Below are 20,649 nucleotides of genomic sequence, written 5' to 3'. Positions count from 1 at the left end.
AAGAACGGGATCTTCTGGAAATTATGAGCCTCCCCCTGAATGCATCAGTTTGGCCATCCAGGCTCAGCAGCTTTAGGAAGCCTTGCGGCCATTTTGTTTTGTTTACAGGGAACAAGATGACTCTTATTCACCGGACAGAACCACACACTAATGGAAATTGGTTATGTGCTACAGGATCTGTAACTGTGTCCTTGATAGCTCTTTATTCTCAAAAAAAAAAAAGAAAGAGAGAGACCACAACATTCTGTTGTCTGCTGTGTAGAAAGCCATTAGACTGTGCCTGTATTTCCCTTTCTGCCAATATAACAGGAAGTGGGAGGACCAGCTGTATAGTATTCTGTCTTGGAAACCATAGAGAAACTGGAGTCACACCTACACAGAGCCTGAATGTCGGGTTTCACAGAAAGACTCCATTATCCATTAGGCTCTTCCCCTTCACCTCTGTGCTGAAGCCTTGCATTGGCAAATGGGCCTCCGGGAAGGGCGGTATATAAATATAATAAATAAATAAGTAGCAGTAGCAGCACAATTCAGTGTAGTATGTCCAACAGAGAACGTTCTGGAGCTGTATCCCCTTGTTGAAAATAGAAGGGAAGGGATAGCCTAGGATGGCCCAGTGTTGATACCACTTCTGCTTCTATTATTGTGGGTCAATGTGGGTCCCTGTGGGGACAGAGGTGGGCTAAAAATATGTAAATAAAACAAGAAGTTTTTCGCATGTCTTGTCTAGTGCATTTTTAATCTCTCCTTTTCTCCAAAGAGGTCAGGGCTGAGTACATGATTCTGCTCACAATGAGCAAGAAAGTTGAAAGGACTGGGTCACTGTGCTTGATAATGGAACGGGGATTTCAGCCTGCATCTCACTGATCCTGTTCCAACACACCAACCACTACACCATTCTTAACTTTGAAAAAGAGTTGGTTTTCACTACCCAAAAGAGTTTCAAAGAGACTTACAATTGCTTTCCCTTCCTCTCCCCACAACAGATACCCTGTGAGGTTAATGGGGCAGAGAGAGCTCTGAGAACAGCACTATAAGGCTATGATTAGTCCAAGGTCACACAGCTGCCTGCAGTTGAAGGAGTGAGGAATCAAACCCGGAACACCAGATTAGAAGGCGCCACTCTTAACCACTACACCAAGCTGGCTCCTTGCGTTAACAGATCAGGGCCATAGCTGGTATCCTTCAGCTACGGAGTTCTGCAGTCCATCAATCCACAAAATAAAAGAAATACAAGCTGCTTCCAGGCATCCAATTAAAATCTGGGGAACCCAGTTTGGTTTCAGAAACTAGTTTTGGGGATTGCCCAGTGCCAACACTGATGCCTGGAACACAGATACCTAATGAATCAGTGACAGACTGATTCAGTTTGGCTTTAAAAGTGTTATCTTTTTAAAAAAAAAAGTATAGACTAAATAAGAAGAGAAGTTTCTTTGATAAAAATGCAACGACTGGCAATTGGTGGGCAGAGAACAAAAACTGGATGGAAACAGTAGCTGGATTTGGCAGGAACGGCCCCAGCATCTGGATTTAAAATGAAATGGCATGCAACCTCAAGAAAATAATTCTTCTGTTGACAGAAAACATGACAAATAATCTTTAATCGTTTGTCTTCTTTCTGAGACACTTGCAAAAGAACCAGGGTTTAAACATGGGGCATCTTATGCTGTGCTTCCGGAATTATCTAATATTAACCATTTAAATGGTTGCCAATATCCTGCCCCGAGACGAGCAATCTTTTTTCAGTGGCTATTCCCCCCCATTCCTGCAATGGATAGGCTTTTAATTATTGCCGGCCAATGGATGCAGCTTTGCACCGGTAGTACAGAAACAGGATTATATAAAGGGATGGCTGCATGCCAGAACTGAAGTGGAAAGGTCGAAAGAGTCAGCATGTTGTGTCAGTTCAAACATTAGGGAGCATTAACAGGCAGCGATGCCATTAGCACAAAATGTAATTGAAATTAGGATTTAAAATAATCTCAAACAAAAACACAGCCGGGCTGGCTTTAACCTTGGCACTAACGCAGCTTGTGTAAGGCACTTGTCCAAGTCTGTAAAAAAGAAAAGAAAATGGGCCCCCATCCAGACAGTTTTTAAGCATTTTTGAGTCCCATTAAATGCAGTGAGAGAGAGCTCAGTGCATGCTTCATTCTGGCATTGTCAGGGTCTGAAAGGGCTTGCTTTTGGTTAGATTGTGTCCATGTATATCAGGAAATACAATGCTGTCAAAACAGACGTTTTAGAAAAAAGCCAGTGCGATGCACTGGTTAAAGTGTCAGATGTGGGAGACCCAGGTGTGAATCCCTGTCCTGTCAACTAAAGCTACGCAAGTCACTGCTAGGTTTAACTTATGCTGCCGGGTTAGGGTTACGAAGCATAGCCTGGAAACCAGAAGAAGATGCCTGATAAAAAAGCCAGCGTTTTAAAATGGGTCTGCCTCCCAATGGCTAGCCCCTGACAATAGCCAGGTGGCAACATTCTGGACCATTTATAGTTTCCAGGTTGTCTTCAAGGGCAGTCCCATGTAGAATACATTGCAGTAATCCAGTCATGAGGTTATAGAAGCATGGATCCCTGTGGCCAGATCAGCTGAGTCTAGGTGTCAACAGAGTCTTTCTCACATGGTGTTTCCCCCCTTGGTTCTGAACCCATACTGCTTCAGTTTATTCTGATTTCCACATCCATTTTTATGCCTCTGGTTGATTTTCCTTGTCCCATCCATTCCCACCCACCTCCAGTCCCCTGTATAATTATTAGACTGGCGCAGTCTGTGTTGCTGTAGAATTGCAAAGCTACTTTGCCAGAGTTTAAATCAAAAAGTTCCTTTCACTGTGCACAGTCATTTTGGGATCAGGCAGGCAAAACACGGTCCCGTTTGTGTTTTCTGGGAGTGGGAAATGAACATGGAAAGGGAGAGCGTGCGATGAAGCAGTCCTCTCCCGATCAGCTGGGAATCTGTGCTCTTCAGGATCCAGTTACTTTTTCAAGCCCCTCACAAATCTATCCAAACATAAATACAGTCCAAAACACCACAAATCCCAAAGGAGGAGGGATGCTTTATCATTCTGGCGTTTCTCCATACCAACGTGGAAGTGTTGATCTTTTTTATTATTATTAAAAATGCCTTTGTGTTGTGGTGCTACCGCATAGCAACACAGAAGTTAATTTTTTAAGTGTAATTTTGGGGCTCAGGGGGGACAGAAGTTTGAGTCCCCGAGAGAACTGCTGTGCTGTGATTGGTAGCTTGCTGTGATTGACAAACGGGGAGAGAAGTTCAACTTGTTTTCCCTTGCCACCTCATCGGGAAGCAAAAAGCTGCAATGAGGTGGTGGGAAAATGTGGGAGGGGTCTCCCATGAGAAGGCTTGCAAACGCACAGCTTACAACTGCACATTAACAAGCAGGAGGCAGTGCACAGTTTGCGCCTCAGTGTAGAATCGGTTCCAGAGTTGGCAAATCAAATGTATCTGATGGGAGATGCTCCTGGCCACCATACCAGTCTGCTTTCCATGGGACAAGAAACAAGGCTACCTTGAAGGAGGATGTGGCTTAACTCAAGAAAATACAGGAAAAGCAAGTCAAAATGCCAACCAGAACTGTTATAAAACTACTAGTTATAAATTTAAACTCTTGTCAGATCCATCACATTCAGTCAACCGAACATTTTACGTGGAACTGGATATGCAAATAGTTGGAAACCAATATTTTTCTCAGTGTTCACCTGTCAAAATAATAGAGGACAGAACATTATTTGCAGGCCGTAACCAGTTTAGGGCACAATACTAAAAACGCATTCTTATGCCTTTCCCTGAAACCTCATTCTTCGAATCTGAAATACCCACAAATAAAATAATAGAACAGTGATGAAGCACTTGAGCCATGGAACACACAGTCTCTAGTTTAAATCTTCCATGATAGGGAGTCAACATAATGGCAACAAGCTTTGAAAGAAGTCGCTAGTATTTGATAGGGATACTGCAAATTTCGTTGCCATTGTGTTTGATGGTTGAACTTACTGTGTTTCAAGATGGCAACCAGATCACATGGTCTGTTCAGTTCATGCCGACCAGCTGCAGATGTCTGCCAAGCCAGTTTAATGGGTTTTCCCCAAAACTGTGCGTGGATACAACTGGTTCAAACTGACCGGTAGCCATCAGCATCACTAGGGACTACTGAAATGAACACGGAAGGACACGATTTTTAAGTGCAACATTTGCTGATGACCTATTTGATAATTTGATAATCGTCTCTTTAAACATAACTGAGCACACCAGTTATGCAGCAAGGATGAAGAGGGGCAGCAAAACATAACCAAATTGTGTGAGAATGCACACATGTGAAAAGTGAACTGCACTGTATTCCACAGTTAAGAAGAAATGCAGTGAAACAACCCGCAAAACACCCATGAACAGACAGGCAATATCAAAGTGTCATCAAAAGCTTAGTTCACAACTGAGAGCCAAACTTGTGAGTATTTATGCATTCCTTGTATTTGAGGCAATTTAGTCCAAATGAAGTAAAGGGGAGTTAATATCAATCCAAGTATTGACATTAAACCAAGCGGAGGATTTGATTCACGACAGCAGTAGCTATGCCACCAAACATCCCCATTGGCATAATTTATGGACTTCTGCAAGGCATGGAAAAAAACCCCATCGGCAACAGTTAACTAAAGAGCAGATATGAAAAAGCAAATGAACAGAGCCAGGACCAGTCTCTCTCAGGCAGCACTGTAATTCAATTATCCTGTGTCCTCATTAGGCATCCTAAACATAATTAATTTCAGGGGGAAAATGTATCTGTTGTTCAATACAAACGGAGGCAATATTATTTAGATATTCAAGGGTTCAAAATAAAGCTTTATTAGCCCCTGAAGATTCTCTGTTGTGGTCCCCACCCTGTGGGATAAATGAGGCCAGGAAGGGTTAGCAATGGCTCTTCCCTAGTGTGGGTGGAGCATCTTCTACTCCCAGCTTCTGTATCTCACTCTGTATCCCACAGTTAGTCTGGTGACAGGCAGGAGAAAAAAAATCAAATAACCCCTGTCAGTATGACGGCATTGCGTCTGTGGCATGTCCACTCCAGCAAGCAGAGAGAATTATGGTAAAACCAGTTTTCCCTAGAAGTGACCTAATGCCAGGGGCAGACTGGGAGGAAAACATGGCCCTGGAAAAGGGTCCCACTCACTGGCCCACCCAGACCACAACACCACAAAGGAGCAAAGGAAGGAGGGAAGGAGAAGGAGGTGGCCAGAGCTCTCGTGGGCCTGGCACCAGCTCACCCAATCTGGAAGCAGTCTTCCCCAGACTGGGAGCCACTTTCCCTGGGCTGGATAAGACTCCCACCATCTGGAGATATTTTCCCCTAGCCAAGCCAGGCTTGCCTTCCCTGGGCATGGTGCATGGTTTGCACTGACCAGGAGTGACCTGAGCTGCACCAGATTGTGTGGTCGTGGGGAGGCCATCAGCCTGCCTGGAAATTCCCAGGCAGCTATAATGGCCAGTCTGCCTTTGCATCCCCCAATTCCTTGCCCCTCCCAACTCCAGCCAAATGCCAGCCTCCTACGGGCCACCACAGAGGTTCCCATTTTCCTGGCATTTCGCTATGCAAAACTGAATTATTCAGGAGGGCGTTTTAACAAAAGCAATAGGACTTTAGTATAATGGAATTGATTCAGGGAATGTTTTAATAAAGGGAAACCAGCTGTGAATGCAACTACTGTATATAGTATATACAATCTGCTGCTGTATGTATAATCCTGTTCAATAATCTCTGAATGGTTTAATATGCCGTTTTAATTACTTAAGCTTTGTTTCATCTTCGCTCCAGATTTTTCCTTGGTTCTCATTTCTGAATACTAATCTTATTCCATCTTATTACATTGCTCATAGAATCATAGAATAATAGGGTTGGAAGGGACCTCATGGGTCCTCTAGTCCAACCCCCTGCACCATGCAGGATACTCACATCCCATTCGCTCATCTATTGTAACCTGCCACCACTTTGCCTTCACAGAATCAGCCTCTCCGTCAGATGGCTATCCGGCCTCTGTTTAAAAATTTCCAAAGATGGAGAACCCACCACCTCCTGAGGAAGCCTGTTCCACTGAGAAACCGCCCTAACTGTCAGGAACTTCTTCCGGATGTTTAGATGGAATTTCTTTTGAATTAATTTCATCCCACTCATTTTGGTCTGTCCCTCTGGGGCAAGAGAGAACAATTCTGCTCCATCCTCCATATGGCACCCTTTTAAATACTTGAAGATGGTTATCAAATCCCCTCTCAAGTCATCTCCTCTCTAGGCTAAACAGACCAAGCTCCCCCAACCTTTCCTCATATGTCTTGGTCTCCAAACCCCTCACCATCTTTGTTGCCCTCCTCCTCCAGTTTGTCAACATCCCTCTTCAGCTGGACACCTCATCCTACTGTCTGCATCAATATACTTGCATCTCAGTGAGAAAGGCAGATCAGAATCACCATAAACAAACAGGCATTGAGCACATGAGGCAGACTCATACTGAATCAGACTCCTGGTCTACCAAGGACAGTGTTGCCCATTTTGGCAGTTGCCAAATGAGGCAAAATATTTTAAGTAAAGGAAACAACTCCCATGCACAGAAACTTATCTTGGGACATACACAATATAAACAAATAAATAAATACACAGGCAGGATCATAGCCTGTGGGTGACGCCTTTCCGCAGCCCCACATGGCAACTGCAGCTTCTTCCCTGCCAAGGTACCACTACTTGGCCTCAGATATACTGATAAAAGAAGCAAATTGCTTTCTAATATTATCCTCGCATGTGCAGTGACAGAACATCATTGGTTTGTTCACGTGTCTACATTTAGCAAGGGGATGAAATTTTGAACAAAATTACCCACCAACAAAATAAGACAGGTGATGAAACAGTGAACTGTGGACAGCCAATCCTTTGCAACAGAAAGGCCTCACTCAGCAAACTGAAATGTCTAAAACAGGGGTAGTCAAACATGCGAGGATAAAAAATGAATTAACTTCTACCCATTCAGGAAACCAGTCCAGGGCCATCAAGAAACTCCAGGGTTTCACGAAACCCTGGTTGAGAAATCCTGCAGTACACCAGGCTGGCTCTTTCATTATTTATTTATTATATTTATATACCCCCCCCCCCGAAGCTGAAATAGATAAGTGGCAATAGACAGTGATGTCACATTGCTACAGCAACCCCAAATATTACACAAAGTCAGTCATTTTTCTTTTTTCCCATGTTTGCAATTGTGGAGGTATTTCTGTTAACTTGATGGAGGTGGAATTTAAATATATATATTATATACATCTTCTAAAAATCTGAGACGCTCCTCCCAGGTTTGTGGAATCCTATACTTTCACTGTGGTTGGACCCATTGGGCTGAACTGTCTTTTTGCCCCAGGTCAGCCCTCAGCTATTTGGCATGATTAGCATGTGACTAAGGAGGCCCATATTTTGCCAGTTAATTAGCACTCTGAACAACACACGATCTGGGCATCAATGTTGCACCTCTGGACTGAACCACTGATACCAGAAAGACATGAAAAAGGTCCACTAATATGGTGCAGTAGATTACAATGAAGAGCAGTGTGACATGTATAAAGTGTGTTAAAGCAACTCTGGTATAGCGCTCTGTCTAGAATTATACTGCATCATCACAAGAAGCCAGGCAAAACTAAAACCGTGACTGTATGGAACATTCCTGTATTTGGAGAGTCTCCAAAAATAGTTGGCTTTGGACCATTTGACAAGAATGTGATGCTTCAATTATAAGCAAGAACACCTTATTATTGAAAAATCCCTTTTGATGCTAAGCAGAAAAACAAACAAACACATCTTCATACAACATCAATAAAGCTATTTTGTATGAGCTTGGTTTGAAAGCAACAGACTGCAAGAAGAGCACATTTACATGATAAATATGTTGTTGAAATATATCCATTAATGATACTGTTTACACCAATATAGGGATCTGTATTCTTCCCACTCTTTCTATTTCTTTCTTTAATGGTTAATCATCCTATCCAATGCTGTTTTGACTTGAAATTATAGGCTAAAGGGTTTTTTTTAAAACCCACAAACATGATATTTACGTATTGATCCTCATGGTATTGATCAACTGCAAAACAATCAGATGCACTTTCTAAAGGGCAATCAGATATTCACAATGTTTGCTCACACAGCAAGGACTGAAAAAGGTACAGAGCTGCAAGATTTTATTACACTATTAACCGTGTTGTCAGTACTGCGGAACTACACCACCCGGCTCACAGGCTGCACTGCCGCAAGCAAGCACAACGCAAACCACATTGCAGTTTTGTTCTGTAAGAAATTCCTTTTCCCCTCTGTTGAGTGAATTTTGCCCTGCCCTTTCTCCAATCTCAGAACTGTATGCATTGACTTCCCTTCTTCATTCTGTTTTCCAACCAGCCTTGAGAGATAGGTCTAGACTGAAACGGTCAGCTGGCCCAAGACACCCAGTGCTGTACACTAGAGCAGGGGTAGTCAACCTGTGGTCCTCCAGATGTCCATGGACTACAATTCCCATGAGCCCCTGCCAGCATTTGCTGGCAGGGGCTCATGGGAATTGTAGTCCATGGACATCTGGAGGACCACAGGTTGACTACCCCTGCACTAGAGGTTTGGACCTCAGTCCTATTCTAAGATCCTAGCGACTACAACAAAAGGAACAATATATCCGGGAAAACTCTATCATAAGAGTTAGCCATAAGCCATCAGTAGAACCATGCATCATCATAAAATTAAGCTTACAGAGAAGATGGTGACATTGTTTTCTGAGACAAGAAAGGAAGTGTTTAGACAAATCTTACAAAAGAATGGGAAATGGGTCAGTCCCACCAAGGTGCAAAAACATGCTTCAGGGATGTCATGAGCCTCTTGTTCAGATAGACGGTCATAAATTGTATGGATTTTACAAAGCTTTTCAGTATCCAGAGGCATTTGGAAGTTTCCAATAGGGGTTATACCTGTCAGAGAACACTATTTTTTCCTAGCTGCAATTTACTGCAAAACAACATCTCTCACAATAGCAATCTTTTCAGCTGGGCTAGATGATAAAAGGATGTACTATTTAGCGGAATTTCAGAGAATCTGCTCATTATCAACTAATGGTCTCCATTCCTCCTTACAGCAAATTAAACTGACATAACCTGTGAGTAGAAGCTAATTTTCAATTGGTCTGGTTTTCATTGTATGCCATGGACTTCCTCAGACTGACTTCCTCAGACAATCATGTAAATAGGTTTATCAGATGCCTGGCTAAGTAAAACAGCTCCTAGTAATAATCTGCAAAACTGAACAATTTACTATGAATGCCTGGAAAATCTAATCCCAATGACCAATATGGACCCATTCAAACCAGGCTGCCTAAAATCAGTTTGTTTGGCACAAGCCCAAAGTTAGGTACACTGGTTTTAGTAGGATATAGAGAGCAGTATTAAGGAGGTCTACTCACATCTGTTTAACAAGGCTTATTCTAAGAAAGTGTTCTTCAGATCCATAGTCCATTTTCCTGAGAGTAAGCCCCATTGAAAACGATGGGATGAGACTTACTTCAGTGTAGGCCTGCTTAGGATTTGCTTCCCAAAATTATCCTTCCTCTTTTACACAAGAAAGTTGCAGACTCAACTTTGGAATCACCAGGCAAAGCAGTGGTTCTCAACCTTCCTAATGCCACGACCTTTTAATACGGTTCCTCATGTTGTGGTGACCCCCAACCATAAAAATTATGCAAGGGTTCTTTCACAGAAATTAAACCGAAACTGACCAATGGTGTGAAGATCCATTGTTCATGATTGTATATAAATTGTTTTTTTCCCCAGGGTTCCTCAGTTCAGTTCTGCCTCTTGTCCCGCCGAGCTGCGCTGCCACCTGGAGTGCCTGGCGGGAGACTGCACTGCCCTGGAGGCACTGCAGGTGTGGCTGGCAGCCAAGAGTGGGTGGCTGCAGGAGGAGTGGCAACAGTGGTAGCCCCCCCCCCAAGCTGCTCACCCTGCCGCAACCCCTGTGAAAGGGTCGTTCGATCCCCAAAGAGATCCCGACCCCCAGGTTGGGAACCACTGAGGTAAAGGATCTCAGGAAAAAGGTGCCACAAAGATCTTTGCCTGAAACTTTGACGAGCTTTTGCCAATCAGGTCAGATAATACGGAGCTAATTGGATCCATAGTAAAGATCTCGGCAAACAAAAGCCCATGCGTAATGGCTAAAGAAAATCTGTCAATGAGAGTAAATTGGTAAGAGAAATAAACGGCTACGATGGGGCCTAACCTCTGCAGAAAACCAACCCTAGCCTCACTGCTGAAATGTAATTGCTCTAATTGGACCTGTGCTAACGAAAACGGCAGAGTTAGCGAGAGCTCAGCCATCACGCCACGGCTGAGCATATAAGAACAGTGCTCTGAAAGAAGCAAAATGGAGATGAGGAATGAGTCAGTATCTCTTTCCCCCCCATTGCTTGAACTTCTAATACAACTCAAGTTCATACAGAATCTATCTTTTGAAAGGCAACGCTTCCAGGGCTCGGCTTAAATCTCTGGAATGTCTAAAAAGTTGGAGGCATTATTTCACATGGTTACCGCTGTGAGATAAAGGAATCCTAAAAGCAAAAGGGGGGGGGGGGATCCAGCTACAGTTCCAGATTAACATCTCCATTTTTTCCTATTCATTAACACAAAGGCCAGCAATAAAACTATTTTATAGGCTTCTCTAATATGAAGTGGTACACAGTCTTCTTTTCCTTAAAAAAAAAAAAGCAAGCAAGCAAGCAAGAAGAAAAGGCAGATTCTTGACTCTTCCGGAGCACCTGCTAGAGCTATTATGTTCAAGAGTTCACTAGTGCTTCTCGAGCTCCGGAACAAATGCTCACATTGCTATTTTAAACATTCCCAGCAAGATACCACTGAGCTATTTCTAAATTTACAACTTGGTAAAAAGCTATGAACGTTTACTGGTTTGGGAAGTTTTCCTGTGGCTTGTAGTCAGCCTTATGTTTCGCATGGGATTTCAGCAGACATCCCAATAAAATAACACACCTACAAAAAACACAAACAGCAGCCCATCTAGGCACACCAGTTGCGCTTTAGGCTTTTACATCTATCTGCTCGTGGTTCTGTGGCATGCACACTCAAGGCAGTGTTTTCCAAGGGGTCCAAATATGACCTACAAAACTTTGCAATCATCAAAACCATCCACAAGCCTACAGGAGTGTAGTAAACCAGGGGCTGGATGCATTTCTTGTTTCACAATAGGAACAGGGGCAAAATGTAATAGGTTGTTAAGCAAATGGGTGCGGGAGACAACAATACATAACTGGTGGGCTACATCCATTTTCTTTGGACTGTGCATCCTGCCTGTCACCTGAACAGGTCCACCGCATGGGATTCCTTGTTGATTACAATGAAAGAGAACAGGCAGGTCTTCTAACTAATGGTGCCTCTGGAGGGCTAATTAGAAAGCTTTTATTGCACTGTTCTTTCAGCCTCCTTTGACTGTCATTAAAACTGTCACTATCGTACTGCACTTCTCTGTGGTGAGACCACACTTGGAATACTGTGTACAGTTCTGGTCACCACACATGTAGGATACTGTAGAGCTTGACAAGGGCTGAATCTGCATGGAGCTTGTATTCCAATCCAATTAAATCCTATCCTTCTACACTGAATGTGATTTCCATTTTGATCTTGGGCGATTTAAATTTTTCATCTGCAACAAGCATGATTGATCTGGAGTGACCCTACCTTTCCCGCACTATATCCTGGAGTGGATATAACCCTCGATATTTGAAAAATCGGGATGAGTAAGCATGCAGCTGTCAGCTTTCCCTGAAATAACTTGTTGCTGCCTCATGGCTCCAACAGTCTAACAAGGCAGTCTGTCACTAATTGGCTGGGCACCAGTTCAAAGAATTCTTAGTTCCTGGTTGCAAGATATATATTTTTTAAGGTGACTGTGCTCCAGAATCTACACTTCTTTCAGCAGAGATTTGCTCATTCTGTGTAAGGCTGCTGCTGTCTAGTCTCCGCTCATCTTGGCCCCCAGCCCCCGAACGCCCGTGCCCCCCGTTCACTTGCTCGCTAGCCTGCCCACTTGCAGATTCAGCCCCTATGAGGTAGGAGAGGCTGAGAGATCAGTATGGGAGGCAGTTCTCTTAATTCTGAGGATGAAATGAGGGGTCTCCGCTTGTCTCGTCTCCCCCCCGCCCACCCGTCGGCTCGCAGCCTCATGCAGATGGGTTTCTGTTTCAAGTAGGGGGGGAGCACAAAGACTCGGGTTCAAATCGATCTGAATTCAGCAGGATCAAAAGCAGGGGGGAAAGCTCCGTGCAGATTCAGCCAAGGTGTAGAAAAGAGAACACCAAGAAAAAGAGCAATAAAAAAACATACAGTTCAAACCTAATAATTCACCAGAATAAATTATCCAATAAGATCCAATAAGCTGCAAGATATATTTAAAAACTACAATAAAAACAGGTTGGCATTAAAATCATCACTTCCAGCTCTTCAAAGACCCTCTGGAAAAGATCTGTCTTCACCAGCTTCAGAGAATGTAAGACAGCCATGCTGGATCAAACCAAAGACCCATCTAGTCCTGCATTCTGCTCCCACAGTGGCCAACCAGCTGCCTCTAAGAAATTCTGGATGGTCAGCCATGGCTGTGTGGGAATTCCAGAACTTGGAAGTCACTGAAAGAAGCCCTCTTCAATATGCGGACCAACGTCACCTTGCAGACAAAAAAAAAGGAGTACCAATAGAATTTAAATTCTGGAGAAAGCTAGCCAGTCATAAACAGCAACCGAAAAGACATACTTCAATGATTAAACAATATATATATATACTTTTCATGAAGAACTGCTGTTTGCCAAAAGGATGAAGAGAAAGCAAAAAAAGGCAACCAAAAGGAATTCCAGAGGAGCACATTCTTTTTCATCCAAGAATAGGATTTCAGCTCATGTTTGAATGAGAGACACTTCTTTACAAGGGTTCCTTTGGGAAATGCTGCATTCCGCAAGTCTTGAACTCTGGTTTCTAATTATATTTCCCTAACCTATTCCCGACTGAAATGCAAATCTGGCTACAGAAGTGATTTGATCTGTGTAAAATAATTACAAAATTACCGTTCTTCTTTCTTCAGCTTTTACTCCCTGCTATTTAGGAAGATAAATTTAAACTGCAGTAAGAACATAACTCAAATAGACTTTTGCTTCCCTTCACTGCACTGTTGCAACTGCAATCAGCGCTTGTTCAGACCCCTGCAAAATGGTCACTTGAGAAAACAGATACCAAAAACATTCTGAATCTGGATTCCTGCACTTACGGTTCACAAAAGACAATAGAGCAGTGAGTGAATCGGCATTAACAATACCATGTGCATGACACCTGGATTGATTTGTAAAGTCTTGACGGGTCTAAAGGTTCTGTAGAGGTCCACTTGTGGCTTACATCAGGGGTAGTCAACCTGTGGTCCTCCAGATGTTCATGGACTACAATTCCCATGAGCCCCTGCCAGCGAACGCTGGCAGGGGCTCATGGGAATTGTAGTCCATGAACATCTGGAGGACCACAGGCTGACTACCCCTGGCTTACACTATTTCTTGCTAATACTAGACATAGGCATTAAACAGCTGCCTTTCTAGAGCTCACCCAAAACATGTGGCTTACCTGTCTGACTCCGTTAGAGTTCCTCATCCAGTTTATACCTGTGGTTTTGCTTATTTGAAAGATCGGCAACCAAAAACAGATTTACCCAGTCTTAGAAGCAATGGCTTTTTGTATGTTTAATGACAAGATACTTGAAAGAGTTTCAAATTCATGTTACAAACGACCTGATCTAATGCATAAGAACAGAGTCCTGTCCACAATCTTGACGCAGGAACAGCTCCTGAACTGAAGCAATTGAGACCTTCCCAAGTGTTGCCATGTTCCAACCTTCAGCCAGGCATATGACACAATGTAATGCACTAGGGATGCTACCCCATGCCTCACTCCATCTACTTTGACCTCAAATCCATATTTCAGTTTTCCTTTTCCCTTGTGCAACTCCAACCCATGAGTCTTTATCTCTGTGCCAAATTTACCCCAAGATGCAATTTTCAATAGTAGGTAAAGGTAAAGGTAAAGGTAAAAGGTAAAGGTAAAGGTATCCCCTGTGCAAGCACCGAGTCATGTCTGACCCTTGGGGTGACGCCCTCTAGCGTTTTCATGGCAGACTCAATACGGGGTGGTTTGCCAGTGCCTTCCCCAGTCATTACCGTTTACCCCCCAGCAAGCTGGGTACTCATTTTACCGACCTCGGAAGGATGGAAGGCTGAATCAACCTTGAGCCGGCTGCTGGGATTGAACTCCCAGCCTCATGGGCAAAGCTTTCAGATGGCTGCCTTACCACTCTGCGCCACAAGAGGCTCTGTAAAGGTAAAGGTAAAGGTAAAGGTAAAGGTAAAGGTAAAGGTAAAGGTAAAGGTAAAGGTAAAGGTAAAGGTAAAGGTAAAGGTAAAGGTAAAGGTAAAGGTAAAGGTAAAGGTAAAGGTAAAGGTATCCCCTGTGCAAGCACCGAGTCATGTCTGACCCTTGGGGTGACGCCCTCCAGCGTTTTCATGGCAGACTCAATGCGGGGTAGTTTGCCAGTGCCTTCCCCAGTCATTACCGTTTACCCCCCAGCAAGCTGGGTACTCATTTTACCGACCTCGGAAGGATGGAAGGCTGAGTCAACCTTGAGCCGGCTGCTGGGATTGAACTCCCAGCCTCATGGGCAAAGCTTTCAGACGGCTGCCTTACCACTCTGCGCCACAAGAGGCTCCTTTTTCAATAGTATTTTCAATAGTATTTTGCACCAATTTCCAGGTCTACCATTTATTATTATTATTATTATTATTATTATTATTAGATTTATAGCCCGCCACTCCCTTGCAGCTCGTGGCGGGTACCTACCCATTTACCTACCCAGGGTAAGGCATTACCTTTCCCTCATTTCCCTTCCCGGCCCCTGCGAAACTGAGAAGCAGGAGAAAAAAATGGACTCCTTCTAGTGACATTCCAGGAAATTTCCTTAGTCTCTATAGTAAAGACCAGAGAGACTAGGGGAGGCAGCCTACAGCCTCCCTCTGAAATAATATCGCATCTTCTGTAACTCCGCCAGCCACCACCCCCGAAATGGCTTGGCATTTGACAACGCAGTATTGGCAACCATATTAACTGTACAAAAATGACAGAATTTTTTTTGCCATCAAGTCACTGCTGACTTATAGCAACTCCATAGGGTTTTCAAGACAACAGATGTTCAGAGATGGACTGTCATTGTCTGGACCTATGTCACAACCCTGGTACCTCTGGGTTACCTCCCCTTCAAATACTAGCCAGGGCTCACCCTGCTTAGCTTCTGATATCAGACGAGATCAAGCTAGCCTGAACTATCCAGGTAACAGCAGCACATAGAATGTAAGTGGTGTAAAAGAAATAAATACACTGGGAACACCAGCAGAAAAAGGAGGAAAAACAGCAAAATGAAAATGCTCGCAATGGCAACATGCAAAAAAAAAAAAATAATAACAGAAAACAGGCCAAATGGGTGCATCCATAGAAATCTAGAGTTGGAAGGGACCTCCAGGGCCATCTAGTCCAATGCAGGACACTCACAACTACTTGTCTGCATTCAGTGTCCCCAATTTCATGCCCTACAATGCATCCTCATAACATGAGCTCCTTCCATGCCTCTGATCCATCCAACAAGCTGATCCCTCTGCAAGAGCTAGGCTGGAGGGCTATCCTTGTGCTTTCCGTAAGAGTAGATGTGTATTTCATGCACTGGCCTCTATCTCAGGCAACAATCACATTTGCATTAAGTAAAGCATGGCAGTTACCAAATAAAAACTATATGCAAAATCTGAGTATGGTTGTAAATTCAACCAGTTGCAACGATTTGATCGATAGGTCCCCCAGTGAGCTTTAAAGCTAGTTTTTTTAGCCAAGATTTTGTTTACAGTAAAATGACTGGATACAGTATTCTGATTCTCTTTAAACCATGGCTGAGAGCCAGTCGTCTCCCCGGGTGAAAAGAGGAGGCTGTCCTGGAGGCAGACAGTTCCATCCAAGACTGCGTGCAAAGCACTGACATGTGCATCGCGCATTAAGACTAATGGGAATTACACATGCCAAATCCCTATATAACCCCAGGAGAGAATAATGCCAAGAAACTGTATATCAACCGGGGGAAATAATGTCTTTTATCTTACATAAACCAATTATCTCTACATATACATCTCAGATTATCTGCATTCTGGCAAAAACAGTTTTGTCCTCCGAGCTTGCCACATTCCTAGACTTCTTTTTTACGGGGGTCATATTGGTCTTAAAGTACAAGGGGGCTACTTGTTTGGTGCTGAATATCTCTCAGAAATTATTTGCCATGACATATTCAAACTTAGAACCAAACTCACATTTTTCAAAGCTTTGCATGTATTTGGTTAAATATTGCACTAAGACCTGTGAAACTCAGGTTTAAATCCCCAATCTATCGTGGAAGTGCACTAGATGGCTTTGGGCAAGAGGTATGGACGCTGCCTTGAGCTCCTTGGAGGAAATAAATAAAGTTGGATCTGTGAATGGAAAACCAGAAAGCTGAATGCTCCCTCATAAGAAAACAACAAACAAACCCTGGCCATAGAAAGCTGAAGCATTTACAAGAAGGCTGTTAAGATAGTCTTTTCTTGGCTTGCTTCAGGTAGCAGCCAAACTATAATTGGCCATTATTGGAAGGAAAAGGAGAAACTTTGGATTCACACACTTCCCCTCACATTATGTGGGGCAAATTAATAAAAGATTTTCAGATTCACTCCAAGTTTATTTATTTGATTTTCACTCTGCCCATTCCCCAAGAGGGCGGCTTTTGTAACTTACAGCTGAGCCTTTGGGTTGTGTCCAGCTAGTACTAGTTGTGTATATAGAGTATTTGATTATGTAGTCAACCGTGTTGTAAAAAAAAAATTCTGATGGAGCCATGTTCTGCAAACTCATCAGAACACTCAAATGTGCAGAAAACTTGGGGAGGGGGAGTGAGGAGTTTCACACACTGCTGAGTTCAAGAAAAAGCGGGCTCTCGTGCCCTGCAGAAGGCTAGTGGCTGGAACTGTCTCTTTCCTTGCCCAAAAACCACCCACACAAGATCTAGCTTGGTGTAGTGGTTAGGGGCACTGACTTCTAATCTGGCATGCTGGGTTTGATGCCCCATTCCTCCTCCACATGCAGCCAGCTGGGTGACCTTGGGCTCACCACAGCACAGAAAGCTGTTCTGACCGAACAGTGATATCAGGGCTCTCTCAGCCTCACCCACCCCACAGGGTGTCTGTTGTGGGGAGGGGAAAGGGAAGGCGATTGTAAACCGCTTTGAGACTCCTGGTAGAGAAAAAGCATCATATAAGAACCAACTATTCTTGTTGTTGTTGTCCTGTAGCCCATGTCCTATATCAGAGTTGCAGGAATCAACAATGTGGACAACAACGTGTGAGCTTAAGAGAGATGTAACTTCCTCCAGTAGTTCTGACAAGATTTTCCGCTAAGAGAGATCTCCGTTTTTCTCTTTACCTGCCACCTGTTCCCACTTTCAATTTCACCATAGATTTTCATTTTTCTGGATTCACCATCTTCATCTAGCTATTTAAATACTGTTGTTTTTAAAGGCCTGGCTTTTGTTGTTTAAACTGGAGGCATTAATTTGGGAGTAGGGCTTTGAGATATCCATGAGGGCCTGACAATCTAACCCCTACAAATCTAAAAAAAATTCTGAGGAAGAGTGCTTGCACTCGAAAGCTCACGCCTTGAATAAATCTTTGTTGGTCTTAAAGGTGCCACTGGACTCTGATTTTGTTTTGTTGCTCTACAAATCAGTTGGGTTGGTCATGGGAGCTGGCCAGTTGGCACAACTGGATTCTCCGAGTAACAAGAAAGAGCCTCTAGGCACTGGTCTTGATTTTATTTGGAAGCCTGAACATTTGTCCAAAAGGAGACAAGTCCAGATTCACAACAAGCTGTCAATTAAAGTTAAGAATGTCTTTTGTTCCTTTCTTTCACAATCTGTGAACAGTACAGTCCTAATGCTATACCACTGGTAACATCCATTGAAGCGAATTGACTTAGATGGACGTCACTCTTTGTAGGATGACACTGTCAGTATAGGAGACCCTGGCAGCTCTGATGTTTCTACCTAAAGAATTCCTGTTCTGGTCAGCACTTGTATCTCCTGGCTAGCATGGATGTCTGTTGACAGTCTTCTATGGAAGCTGTACTCTTTAGAGTCCCGAGAGCCAGAACTGAATGTTTTCAAGCTAAACCCAGACTCCTCTAGAATGAATGTTTCCGATTCCAAGCCATCAGCATTACAAGGCGAGTGATGGGGATAATCACATGCCCAGGATTGTCCCAGTCCTGCCATGATCACTATTGGATGGAAAGAGCTTAGTTCATATGGGAGCAATAGGAGAAGTCACCAACACTGTAATTAGCTTGAGCTACGTTGAAATTCTAAGCACACTTGGTACTGGAAGAACTGCAAAAATGAACTGAGTGCCTTCCCATGACAAATGTACAGCTCTGCGTTGTATCCAGCTAGTACTGCAGCTGCACAACCTCCATTTCAATGGGACTTACATCAAAAAGATTCAGAAAAGTGAATGAAAGCTGTTATATTATATGGCTGGTTGCAACCTCCACCTGTAGCTAGCCAATTGGTTTTCAAACCATTTTTAAGCATGACACCTTACATTTCACCAAAAGTCACTTCTGTCTTAAAAGCAAAATAAATAAAACCAAATGTGCATCATATACGGCTAAACCAACACTAGGCTTAATAATTATGCACATATACATGCGTGTTGTTATAGAGCTCACTGTCATGGAATTCAACTCCAGAAATTCTGGCAGGCTCAGCCACACTGAAACTGGCTAAAACATTCATATCAAGGTAGCATCTCTTAAATGCATTTATGTGCCACAAGCAGAGGCCATACAGATCCAAGGTTTCCTGCCTCCATGCTCCCAAGGGATCTTCATATGCAGGAACAATGCTGCCACCAAAAAATGCTTCTGTGCAATGCAACCTTCATGTGGATGCTCAGTGCAGGCATTCAGCCATCCTTGTGGACCATTCAATCCCATGCAAAGTCTCCATGTTAGCAACTCAGAGCAGAAGGCACACTGGCATGGAGGTTTGCTATACAACCAGGTAGATCTTCGTGAGAAGCAGATTATGGAGAGACTACGGAGAGAAACAGGGCTGGGGGAGCAACAGTGCTATAACCACTTGCACATTTGAAGCTGTAGGATAATTGCAAAAGGTTAGTCATGTTGGTCTGTTATAGCAAATAAAACAAAAGTCCAGGGGCTCCTTAAGACTCGGCTTTTATGAGTCACAGCTCACTTCCTATCTACGGAAGTAAGCTGTGATTCACAAAAGGTCATATTGAAATAAATGTTGGTAGCCTTTAAAGTTGCCATGGGACTTTTATTTCCTCTTAACAGGATAGCCAAAGATGGCGCAAGCAAGCAAGCCTCGTCAAACAATAACATGAAAAGGAGGGTCGTCACTTCCTTTCCTGCAAAGCAGGCAGAAATGCAACAGGTTAGATGAAGTCTTGCTGCATCACATTCCCATGTCCAACAAAATCAAAGTCCAGGAGCACTTTTAAGACCAGCAAAGATTTATTCGAGTCATGAGCTTTCGAGTGCAAGCACTCTTCCTCAGACTAAGAACTCACTGCTGTAATGTGCACCCAAATAGACTCTTCTTTCTGGAAATCTATTCCCATGAACAAAAAGCTTAATTCTATTATTTTGTAGAAAGCCCTTGGCTCCCCCCTCCCCAATAGCCATTAAGGGTTTTATAGCACAGACTGAGAAGGATTTCTGGACCCTAAAAATGAATTTTGACTGGGATGTGAAGGATACCGGTTTATCGGGAAAATTCTTTACTTTCCACATCTTCAAAACATACATTGGCCAGCTACAAAGATACATATTTAAATAACTCTCCTTTTCTCCATGCCTGAACCTCAGATGTGGCCAGGTTCAGCTGGGCGAGTGTGCAAGAACTGACCTCAGATCTAAGAATTATGGTCTGTGTCTCACCATGACCTCAATATGGGTTGCAACGGACAACCCACTGCTTCATGATAGGACTGCTCCAGAGTGAATAATGGGTTGCAGATGCCAGAAAACCTGACTATTCCAAACTAAATAGCAGGTTCTGAATTGCAACCACTGTTGCTTCCAGACACTAAAAGGCTATAACCCTGTATGAACATGCCGCACTTCACCACCATTATCCAAAGAGATGCTTCTCTTGAATGCAATATATACTTTTCTAGGGTTCAGGGACATATGGGGTTCCCTGTCCAGTCATCAAGCCTGCACAGTGGGCTGTTTCAAATGCTTTCTTGCAGCCAAGAGAGATTTCAAATAGAATTTCAACAGACCCGTATCGGTCTTTTAAAGTTGCTGCAATCTGTTAGACTGCTACGCACTGTACCTAAGCAGCTAAGACGGCCAGCACGGCCACAGTGTTTACTCAGTAGCAACAAACCAGAGAAGGGCTCACATGAACTCATCACACAGAATAACTTCACCCAAGTCTAAGC

General features: G+C 43.4%; 1 protein-coding gene across 4 annotated transcripts in view; it reads right to left on the bottom strand.

The window, feature by feature from the left end:
• NCALD (neurocalcin delta) overlaps positions 1–20,649 on the bottom strand; it is a 91,262-nt gene that overhangs the window by 50,051 nt on the left and 20,562 nt on the right. The window lies entirely within an intron of this gene.

This window comes from Paroedura picta, chromosome 9 (assembly GCF_049243985.1).
Source record: "Paroedura picta isolate Pp20150507F chromosome 9, Ppicta_v3.0, whole genome shotgun sequence".
NCBI classification, from domain to species: domain Eukaryota; kingdom Metazoa; phylum Chordata; class Lepidosauria; order Squamata; family Gekkonidae; genus Paroedura; species Paroedura picta.
The sequence above is the reverse complement of the archived record's forward strand: the minus strand, read 5'-3'. Positions and strand labels throughout refer to the sequence as shown.